Here is a 12,556-nt window from a genome sequence, read left to right on the forward strand (position 1 = left end):
AATCTCAAGAATTCCCAGAGCGCTTTTTACACTATTCCTGCATGGAGACATTGGGCACAATGACAGTACTGCCCTGTCTGTGTACAGGGTCAGATCCCCCTCAGTGTCTTCCTCTCTCTATCTGCTACCTCTTTCCGCTTTCTTACCCCTCAATTGTGATGTGCCAAAAACCTGTCAGCTATTGTATTGAATATTGTAACAACATACAGAGAATAGCAAAATCACTGATATGGAGGGACAGTGATTACAGTATCAAGGGCAATTCAGATGCATTTTCATTTAAGCATTTAGCAGATGCTTTTATCCAATGCAACTTACAGTGCTTAGCTACTTACTTTACCAGTATGTGTGTTCCCTGGGAATCAAACCTTTGTGCTGCTAACACAGTGCTCTACCACTGAGCCACAGATGCACATTTAAGAATGTAACCAAATATTTAATAATGAGGGGGACTAAAGATAAAATTTTAGAAACATATTAATCAACCATTTGAATACTAATGAAGATGAGTATCTCTCATATTTTTAACATCTCTCAAAAGTGCTAGACTGACAAAAGTAAAATACAAGCAGTTTGGTTATTGTTAATTGATACTATTGAAACTGTTATTAGTTTTTGGTAAAATAAATAAAGTTGAAATACAATAAAATATAGATATTAAATAAAAACTTAGAACTAGTGTCTTGGCAATTAACTGAACTAAAGTTGAAGTACTAAAATTACTAAAATTAAAAAAAAAAAATTAAAGCTATTAAAATTAAACTAAATCAAAATGAAAATATAAAAATTAAAGCTAATTCAATAATACAATAATAGTATATAAATAATAATAAAATTACATATAGTCCAAGGGTTAGATTGACTAAAAATTTCAAATACAAATTGTAGACAAAATTTTTCTACCTTTTAATTAAAAAAAAAAAAAAATTCAGAAGCTAAGCTTTTCAAAAGCAAAACCCAACCTGATTTATCTTTGTATCTTTTTCACCAGATGTAGAATGATGAAGTAATAATCTCTTCCATTTTTGTCCTAAAGAGCCAGGACACATTTTGTTGGTTGCTTGGTTTCTATTTCTGTGTCGTTGCAGTGAATAGCCCTGCCCATTGTTCAATATGATTGGTCTAAAATCCGATCAGTGTGTACATTAAACATGAACTACCTTCTAATTGGCAGAGATTGTATCAACCCGCAGTTTCACGTTCACTCACTGTGTACAGACAATTGCTTGAATCACACCAGCACATCTATACTGTGAGATGCTCATCTGTTGTTTATAGTGATTTTTTCCAGCTCAATCTATAAGGTTCACGTAAAGCTATATTAAACACCAACATAAAATCACAGTCAGAGGTAAAAACCCCAACAGTGCAGCTTTGTCAGGCTGTTTTCAGAACAGCCCAAAGCAGTGCTCTAATAGAAACAACACAGAATTAATATCGACATAATTTCAGACTAAAAGTACTCGCTAAATGTTAAAATGGTAATTCTTTCCGAGTTCTATTCATTTCAGCATATCTGCCCTTAGAAGATAAGACTATTATCACCAGAGTGTCAGAGCCGCTGACAGAAACCCGCTCTGTTTCACATCAGAGAGAATTAAATATGAGGCCTCACCCAGACTAGGAGGTTTATTATAACCCATGCAACCTGACACCAAGGGTAATAACTCTAAGTTAATAGGACTCTGTATTGGGAACTTCATGTACTAGCTTATAATTAATGATCCCTCTTTGAAAGATTAACTAAGAGGCCTGGTTTATTAGCTGGATGACAATCCCTCATTCAGTGCCTCAATCAGGCAGCGGGGGCTCTGTGCAGTTGAGTGCTGGCAGGGAGCTGGTTAACACTGAGACGGCTGGCTGGTTTTAATAGGGAGGTAGTGGAGAGAGGGCGAGGTACAGCACACAGCACAGCCGACACCTGCAAACACTTGACTGGACTCGTACATAGAGGCAGCGCGTCTGACTCTGGAATACTAACGGACTTGCTCCTTATGATATTGTGAAAGATGACAGTGCGACTGGAATTGGGAAAGTTTTTCTGAGCTCCGCGTTAATTCTCAAAGGGTAACCGGTTAATGAACGCAAGATAGTACTTTAACTGCGCCGACTGGAAACTTTGGCAACTGAGAAAGAACGAAGAAACGACATACAAGCCTACAAACAAATGGACACTGACGCGTTTAGGTGTGTTTTGTGACTGTTTTGTTCGCATCGGACAGCTGCGTGCCACGGAATGTAACATCTTCCATCTTAAGTTACCTGGACAAGAAGTAAGTGGCTCTTTAGAGAAAGAAACATGTTTGAAACATTAAGCAGTGTGTTTGTTTGATACGGTTTTCTAAGTTGCTCATCTTTGAGTTCTTTGTTTACATTATCCTGTCACCTACAGGCTGCGTCTAAAACAGTGAGGTGCCTGACGAGAGCACTTATGGGAAGCATTTTTGGGAATCATTACGCGTATATGATCCCCAAAAATGCAGCTGACACGGAAAATGCATATACTGTTAATATTAAAAGCTATGAAACGTTCTAGAGAACCTATAGGAACCCATTGAAATGGGTCAGATTACTGAGGAATATACCAAATGAGTGGGACCTATAAGTTTTGAAGTGCCTCAAGTATCCTTTTACATACATTTTATATATATATATATATATATATATATATATATATATATATATATATATATATATATATATATAAACAAGTCTTATCTTGGTGGGTTCTCACAGCCATTGTCTCAGGCTCAGTGGTCTTCTTAGATACCATGAGGTTCCCACATCAGCCTTCATTGTCCACTTTACACCCACACAACAAAGTTGCTCAGGATTTACCAGTTTTCTGTTAAAACAAACTCAGCAGGCAACTTCAGGGAACCACGAGGTGACATTTCGAAATGCACATTAAATGTTCACTGGACTAATTTATTATTCATTCTCAGTTCTACCTGAAAAAGTAATGCATTATGGATATTAAGTTAAAAGCATAACAGATCAAAAATAACGTCAGATATGGTCCCTAAAATTTGTAGGTTTCTAAACTTAAATTTTGCATATGTAGAATAAAAGAGGGCATGAATAAAGTATTATTTCAAGTAGTGCTTATTTTAAGTGAGTTTAAGTTTTATTGCAGTTGGTACACAGTTCAAGACAGGTCAGTCATCATAGAAGAGACTAAAACTGTTGAATGCGTGGTTTATTTGGTCCTTTAATCAGTCCATTGATTGATTTGTAAAGTAAACTTTGTCTGAAACACTGCCCTGGCTGTACAACATTTGGTGGTTTCTGGTATCAAATAGCAATGCTTGATGCGTGGGACACTCAAAATCCTGCACAAAACATGAAAAGGCTCTTAGTGGTTATGATTTCAAGGCTGTTTTGAAATTCACGTCCTGTGCCTGTATCAGTTGAAATATAAAAAATGTATTTGATTTACATCCTTGCTCAGTGAACTTAAGGATGATTTTTGATGCTAAGACAGAGCAGATGAATAAGGAATTAACTAGTAATTCAGTTTAAGTGGCATCTTGGGTGTAAATACTGGTTAGAATCCTTTAATGCACAACATGAAGGTATTTATGCAATTCTTTTTCTGTTACCTTGATCCTTACTAAATGCTTCTTCAGTGTTGTTACTCTGGCATATTTGTGTGCCGATTTTTTTTAATATGTTGCTCTAAAAGCTTCTGGCCTTGATGTGAAGATTGACTGTTTTAGGGGTGTAGAATTTTCACCAACCTATTGAAGTTATATAAAACCAAACTGCTGCTTGAAAGACTTGACAGTGGAATTCTGGGATCCATGAGGATCGTATCTCATCAATTATTGAATAGTTATTGAGGCAGACGAGGAAAGAATGTCTGAAATCGATTGAGAGGCATCTTGCCCTGAGGGGTTCACTGGATCTGCCTTTATTTTGGTATTGTTGACAGGCCTTAGTGAAATATTAATCTTGCCAATCATAGAATACACTATATACTGACTTACCTAGAAGCTGTGCCGTCCATACTAAGATCTCTTGCTTTTACTTCTTTTATTTATTTTTTAAAAACAGGGATTTTTTTTATATTGTTGACAATTACACAAGTCAGTTAAATGCTTTTAGTTATTGATGGAATTGTCATTTTTGAAATTTTGCATAAGTACATTTAAGTTAATTGTAGAGAAATACAGTGGTTACATTGTAACCCCTGATTACATTAGAAAAAAATATCAAACCACAAATGTTATTTTTTTGTGATTACATTTTCATGGATAGGATATGAAGTTCTCCTGAAGTTCACTCAGGTGTCCTAGCAGAGTAACCACATATACAGTTTATCAAATTGTCATCATTTCAGAACTACAAAGTGTCCAAATTTGAGGCTGCTATGTTTTGCTTCCAAGTTTATTCTTTCTTAATACTTTTCCCCCCTTGTCATGAGGATGAAGAAGATGATGATAAAAGACTGAAGTAAATACTCTAAATTGGTCACTTTGTTTTATTATGAGCATTCCTTGAAGACATTATGAGGTCAAGTTTGCGAAGAGAGCATGTGAGAATTCAGAGCTGATGTCTTTGTGATTAACACACTTTGAACATTAAGAGGGGAATCTTTTTATATAAACAGCCCCTGACAGACACATAAATATTCACACTGATACTCTTCCAGGCATATTTCAGAAAATCCAGAGATGGATAATTAATACCTGTACAAACCTGTTGACATAATGTTTAGAGCATAATAGGGAGCATTTGTCACGAGAACAAAAATGAGACCCTGAACCACAAAACCAGTCTTAAGTGTCAATTTTTCAAAACAGAGATTTAAACATCATCTGAAAGCTAAATAAATACGCTTTCCATTGATGTATGGTTTATTAGGATTGGACAACATTTGGCAGAGATACAACTATTTGAAAATCTGGAATCTGAGGGTGCAGAAAAATCTAAATACTGAGAAAATCGCCTTTAAATTTGTCCAAATGAATTCTTAGCAATGCATATTACTAATCAAAAATTAAGTTTTGATATATTTATGGTAGGAAATTTACAAAATATCTTCATTGAACATGATCTTTACTTAATATCCTAATGATTTTTGGCATAAAAGAAAAATTGCTAATTTTGACCTATACAATGTTTTTTGGCTATTGCTAAAAATCTAACCCAGCGACTTAAGACTGGTTTTGTGGTCCAGGGTCACAAATAGTCTTTTCATCAGCTATAATTTGCAAACAATTTATAGGATGTCAATTGTCAATGTTTGGACGTTTGTGAACCAGAAGTTCAAACAGCCTTACTAGATTGAATCCCAAACCCTCCACACACAGACTTTTTAGTGAAAGTATTTAAATGGATATTCTAATCTCTTCCTTTAACTTATGAATATTAAAGCTTTTATCCCTCTCCCCATTTTGTGTAATTCAGGGAAACTATCTTTAGCTCAAGTTGTTGTTTTTTTTGAGTATTTCGACATTCATGTAGCTTTTTTTGTTCACTGCGTAAATGACACACTTAAATTCCCATTTGTCACAAGTGCCTCTCTCTCTTCCACAGGCACACACACAAACATGGAGAAAGATGCACTCATGTATACACTTCTCACTCATACAACAAGCTTCTCGAGATGGTTGTCATGACAACGTCAGTGGTGCTGGGAGGTCAGAGTGGGGTCAGACCGGACTCTAGGGGTTGGTGGAAGGGGGAATCTGGGGCATAAGTGATAATTTAGTGATGTCATTGTGGATATGGGGAGGCGTCCACCTTACGAACGATGCGTTTTTGCACCTCACATATCACATATTCTTGATGTTCTTTAATGCATCCATTCAGGCTTCAAAACAGAAGCACCTGACATGACTTCAGAATGCAGACCCCCCTCAAACAGCCCTCCTCATGAACCCCATCCCGGTCCTGGTGCCACATTTACAGAGAAAGGCACAATGCAGGGGCGTCAATAACAGTGAGCAAGAGTGCCTAATCCCTGCAGCTGTCAGCCCTGGGAGTATTAAGCCTCCATTCTGAAGATTCTTGGGTCTTTGCCAATCAAAGACCAACAGTAGTTGCTGCAAGAGTCTGCTGATGACCAAACAATCTATTCTCTGGCTGGAGAGGACAGCGGATACAAAGATAAATGAAGTCATCACATCAGAAAGGCAAGAAAAGGCTTGAAGAAAAAAAAGATGTGTTCATCTGTCCAGTGATGCTACAGTAATGTCACACTGTAGTGTCTGGTTGTTCTCAGGCTATCTGGAAAATGTGACGGTATGACAAAACAATAAAAATAAATGTTGACTCAAGTGTTGTATGAGGGATGCCAAGAATAGCAAATGGAAACTTGTTAACCTAGTGATTTTAACCCTTTCTTTTCTTTGTCTACTTGCCATATGTAAGATGATCTCTACTGTTGCTCAGTTGGTCGTACTTTAGGTCTGAATGGGGTTGTGGAACTATTGCCAAGTATTTCGTTACCATATCTTTTTTTTTTTTCTCTACTTTATCGGTTGATATCAAATATTTAATTGTGCGTGCTTATTATCTTAATTTTTTTTTTCATTTAGATGTACATGTAATGGAATTATGTAATTTAATTACAAAATAAATGCAACAATTACAAAGGGGGTTACATCTGAATACCATCAAACACACAAAAATATTAGACAATTTTTCTAATAAATTGCATAGACACTGTCAAAATATGAGACACCAATGTTTCAGGAGTCTAGGACACAGTATAGGACACATCATGCTTATTCGATAACAGTTTTATTGCCTATTGGGGTTATATATGTGACCCTGGACCACAAAACCATTCATAAGTAGCACAGGTATATTTGTAGCAATAGCCAAAAATACATTGTATGGGTCAAAATTATCTATTTTTCTTTTATGCCAAAAATCATTAGGATATTAAGTAAAGATCATGTTCCATGAAGATATTTTGTCAATTTCCTATCGTAAATATATCAAAAGTTAATTTTTGATTAGTAATATGCATTGCTAAGAGCTTCATTTGGACAACTTTAAAGGTGATTTTCTCAGTATTTTCAATTTGTTAGATTTTCAAATAGTTGTATCTCGGCCAAATATTGTCCTATCCTAACAAATGGAAAGCTTATATATTCAGCTTTCAGATGATTTAAAAAAATTTACCCTTATGACTGGTTTTGTGGTCTATGGTCACATATATGCTTTAATTTTTAAGAAAAACTGTTTGTTTTTTTCAAAGGCATTGTTAGATTCCAATGTTTCCTGTCATAGCTATGCAAAGATTTGTTTTCGAAAACAGCATCATAGCTATTAAACTATATCTTATGATTTTAAATCTGTATTTAACCTCAGAATTACCTCAAAGTAAGTCTGATTTTGTGGTGGCTATGCTTTAAAACTAAAATATTATAATCTTTATTCAAGTAAGGAAGGATTTCAAAAGTCTGACTGTAATCAGTAATTTTGAGCACTACTGTAAGGTTAACCCTGCCTGGTTTACATGTTTGAAAATGATAAAGTTGAAAACGTTTAGAAACGTAATCAAAAAGTAATCAGTTACATTACTTTAATAAAGTAATTGAAATAGTTACACTACTTATTACATTTTAAAGGGGCCATATGATGCAATTTCAAGTTTTCCTTTCTCTTTGGAGTGTTACAAGCTGTTCGTGAATAGATAAGATCCTTAAAGTTGCAAAGACTAAAGTCTCAAACCCAAAGAGATATTCTTAATAAAAGTTTAGACTCATCCACGCCCTCCTAAAACGCCTAGTTTAAATCTACGTCAAGATGTGGGAAGATTTGCATACCACCGCCCAAAAGATAGAAAGCGTAACTTTGATTCTCCTGTTGCCGCTGGCGCCATCTTGTGGAGACGCTGTTTCGTTGTGAAAGCGAAAATACTTTGTTTGCCCTTCCAAAAGAGGACACAACTAGAAGTCAGTGGTTAAATTGTATTTACAACCCAAATATTCAGATGTGTGCAGTGCATTTTATGGAGGACTGTTTCCTGATCCTGGGAGAGAAGACTACAAAGCCGTTGTTCTGTCGATTTGTCCTACCCTGTCAGATTTTGCTACCTCCCATTAAAACAGTGTGTAGTACAATTCGACAACGAAAAATGCTACCTGTAAAGTTATGGTTTATTAATGTCTACACCTACCACAACCCCAAACCTACCCTTACAGTAATGCAAATACAGTAATTACTTGTTATATTTGTGGTTGTAGCTAGAAGGGATACGGCTACAGGAAACCAACAATACTGTAAATATTTTTTTCTACCTATTAGATTGTGTTTTATTAAAGTCTACACCTACCCCAACCCTAAACCTACCCTTACAGTAATGCAGATACATTAAATATCGTTGTTCAGCATGAGAAAAAGGACGCAATATTGATATGCACATGCGCAGTAAACCCTGGTAGGAAAATCTGTCAGGCAGGATAAAATGTCAGGACACCGGCTGTTCTGACTCACAGTCTATAAGTACATTTACATATTTAAAGGATTTGCCACTGATGATTCAAACGCGAGTTTTGAGCAGTGTAGAGTAGCACTTGTTGTTTGTTGTTTCTCCAATGCAGACATGATTTTATGTTTCGCGGTGCGACACAACGCGTAAAAAGACAGTATAAGTCATTATAATCTGTAATTATGTCCCCACTGGATGCAACAAATGGCTCGTTTGTAATGGGTTTTATTGTTTTTGTCTTGTCGCACCGCTGTTCTGACAGGGACACGCATCACAGTATGGCAAGGGCGTAACATTTCCGTCACACGGTTGAGACATTCGGCCAGTTACAACGCACTGGATAGCTGGCCAATCAGAGCACACCTCGCTTTTCAGAATGAGAGTAACTTGTAATCTGTAACCTAATTTTCCAAAGTAACCTTCCCAATACATCATCATCTAAAGTACTAATATAATATTACTTAAATGGAATCTTAAACAAATGTCAAAATAAATATACATTATAAAAAATAGAATAGAATTTATTAAAAAGACTTTTATAGGCTTTGTCTGTTTGTGTGCATATATTGATAAGCTAATAAAATATGCTGAAAAATAGCAGATATTATATAATATTAAAACTATAATACTTGTACTATAAAACTATAAAACTTTGTAATTAAATAAAGTTAAATAAATTAAATAAAATTAGAAAAACTACATTTACTGTACTGGACACAATTTGTGTTGTGCAGTTGTTTTTTGGCTGATTAATCTGCATTTTTACAAAATTTGCATATTTTTGTATATGTGCAGTTCAGTGCAATATTAACATTTATCATTTTTGTTTACTTTTGTATGATGTTTTGGATTATCATTTGATCTCCAATGTAAAATCTCCGTCCTTAAGCAAAGTCATATCTAAACAAATCAAAATGCCATTTGAAACCAAGAACTAATGGATTAAATCTCCTTTATTCTTTTGATGCAGTGCATAACAACATTGCATCCTATCATGAGGTCCCCTGATGCTGGAAAACAGCTGTCAGCTATGAATAGCAGAGGCCATGCTGGTGGGGTAATTGTAGAGGAATTCAGTGTTTATCATGTAAATAAAAGAAGAGAGGCCATCGAAACAGGTGTTGGTATGCACCGAGAGGTCCATGTGCTGTTCGCCCCGCTCTGCGTAAAGTCTCTCTAATGCTCCTGCTCTCAGTTTCTAACATTACAACACACAAGCACCACTTTTAGAGATCTGGTTTTGCCAGAGGGGAGGGGAGCATTGTGGTAGGGATTAGAAAAAGAGATGGGCAGAGTTCATGTGTGCGTATTTATGTGTGCGCGTGTGGCTTGAGAATGATGGAGTGCATTAATATTGCATGATGCAAAAGTGGCTTTTTTGTTATTTCTAAATTAGTGCCTCATTATTTCCCCATTCAGGATAACCTATCATATGTACCGGGCTGCTCTTTCCTTTTGTATGAGGAAATGGTTGTTGCGTGTTGCTTGGTGACTGCACAACACCACTGACGTGTGAAGGTGAAAATGTCCCTGTGGTTTGTGGGTCGCGGTCACTTCAAAGACCCGCAGATAAGATGTTCGGAGCTTAGCGGCCTTTGAAGACAGGAGCTGAATCCGGTCCTTAAGGGTGGTGAAGCTTAGCCAATGACTCCAACGCTGTCTGCTCCGCCCGGTTTAAATGCACAGTCCTGAACCTTCGTGTAGGGGGCAGCCAACATTAGAGCTGGAGAAAGGCCACAATTCCCTCAACAGTGGCACGCACTTAGCTCCCTGACACTAGAGAGCATATGTCCGTTTGTGAAAACCTTCCCTCACTTGCTAAGCGCACGACATGAACTTACTTTAGACTTGGCCCTGAAAAAGCCAATCTGGTATGCAGCTTGCCAGTGTACTTCGGGACTGGCTGTCAGCCATTTTTTGCAAAAACAGGCATCAAAGGCTACAATGGGCAGGTTAGTGTGTGTGTGTCTGTGTGTGTGTGTATAAGAACCGAGAAAAGTCTGTAAAAATAGGGCCAAGTATACTGTGTTAATAATAAGGAATTTTTTATATTTATTTTTCACAGGTGTTTTATTTTATTTTAAATTACACAGAAAATTGGGTTGTGTTTTAGGTAAATGGAAACATTTGTAAAATTAATAGATAATATCTTGGCAGAAAATTACCAGTACATTTTCAGTTTTACAGTGTATAGTAAAAAAATGTATTTAAAAAATATATAAATATATACATTTATAAAAGAGATTTGAAGATTATTTTTACGGTTTGTCTGAACATCTGCTTTTGAAAAGTGTGATTGATAATATTAAAAAAAAACAAGATATTTTAAATGTAACCTGTGTTTGTCAGTTTTTGCTTCAATTTTAAAAACCTCTTGCACAAATTTACATATGTATTCAAGCACAAATAATTACAAAGAAACAGCAAGTAATGTATTGAATTAAACATGACATTAAGTAGTATTCTCTTGTAAAGCATGTTCCAATAACCTACACTGTTAAAAAAAAGGTGTAAATAAAGATTATTGGAGTATGTTTTACAAGGAAATGCTATTTCAGCTTTTCTACTCAAAATGTAATGCTTAACTCAGTGTGTTACTTGCTATGTCTATGATATTTACTATTAATTTCTGAGTGTACATTACTTCTATCTGGATTTTTTTCAGTGTTTAAGCTGCTGGCCTGATTTGCTGGTTTAAGTGTGTTTTAGACTCTTGTCTGACTGGAAGACCATTTTTTTTTTTTTTTTGTCCAGCAGGAAAGGTATAAAGTAAAACTTAACAGTAAAGTCTGAGTTTCTGGTAAATTATTATTTTATTTCTTCTATGGTGGATGTTGATGACCCTCTTGACCCCTTTGTACACTTGTTAGTCCCTAGGGGCTGTTTTCCGAGTCAGTGGCAGCTCTATTGCTGAGCTAATGCGTCACGCTAATGAGTGCTAACACTGACAGCAGACCACATTAGCCCCACCCAGCCTGCGCTCTGAGAGGTGATAGGGTTGACTGCTTCACCTTTTCTTCTCCACCTCATTGGTTTAATTGCTTGGGGTAAAGCTCTTGTTACTTATCTCTCTTTCTTTCCCATTTTTCTTTTGTTTACTCAGATTTGCTTACTGAAAAGTGGTCACAAAATCTTCAGAGGCCTTGAGGCAAGGGAAGGTTTGGGGTGTAGAATATGCTTTTGATTCTCACTTTCTTCACAGGAGAGTGAAATGTAGCCTGAGGATTTGGAGGGGATTTCAGAGATTTGGAGTTTCTGGTTCAGCTTGTCATGTAGCCGTATATCTTGGGTGGTGTCATGCAGAGTGGTTTATCTACACGCATGCTTTACTTTAGATCTATTATGTTGTTTTACCCTATGACAGTCATTGATTTTTTTAAATGGTATTTTTGGCCTTAAAATGCACTTGACTTTGGGAAAGGTGCAAACTGATACTGATTGGCTCATGAAACTGCTAATTAATTCAACAGACTTATGGGGAAAATGTGCCTCAAAACTCCAAACACACACACACACATATGTGTGTGTATATATATATATATATGTATATGTATGTATGTATGTATGTATGTACAACATAACAGTATAAAACACAATTCACTGTAGTTTCCAGTTGAAATTTACACTAGTGGAATTAAAACTACTTTTATTCCTTTTCACACAAACTGTAATTAGGGCAGTGGAAAATTATTGATAATTAAACACTTATTTTGATGTGTTTCTTTGCACAACAATTTTGATTTGTAAACTATTTCTTAATGTTTGCATTCAGGGTCGTAGCCATCATTTCAGAAATGAGTGGGACAAAACATCAAATGTAATGCTATTTTTTTCTGACATTTATTTAATTGATGTTTTATTTTTACAATGTAAAAAATGTCAGTATTATGTAATATCGGGCATTTTTAAAGGCCAGCTTATCTCCTCTCACTTGTGAAGTTTCTTTTGTTTGTTGTGCATCATCATGTTTTCTGTTTAGCCCTTATAAAAAAAAATCTGAATTAAACATCAACAATCACCATCTTCATTTTAATTTGTAATATGTTACAAAATAGTTATGGTTCATCTGTTTCTGAGAAAACTGAACATGCTTTTAGGATCACTAAA

At 35.8% G+C, this 12,556-nt stretch overlaps 1 protein-coding gene across 2 annotated transcripts in view; it reads left to right on the forward strand.

Annotated features, from left to right (window-relative positions):
- The first annotated feature begins 1,715 nt into the window (after positions 1–1,715).
- LOC109067184 (semaphorin-3F-like) overlaps positions 1,716–12,556 on the forward strand; it is a 41,101-nt gene continuing 30,260 nt past the window's right edge. The window contains exon 1 of one of the 2 annotated variants that reach the window (XM_042729687.1): positions 1,716–2,273. The gene's annotated coding sequence lies outside the window, so the exon portion shown is untranslated. The remainder of the gene's footprint in view (positions 2,274–12,556) is intronic. The other variant, XM_042729686.1, reaches the window with a different exon arrangement.

This window comes from Cyprinus carpio, chromosome B8, assembly GCF_018340385.1.
Source record: "Cyprinus carpio isolate SPL01 chromosome B8, ASM1834038v1, whole genome shotgun sequence".
NCBI lineage: Eukaryota > Metazoa > Chordata > Actinopteri > Cypriniformes > Cyprinidae > Cyprinus > Cyprinus carpio.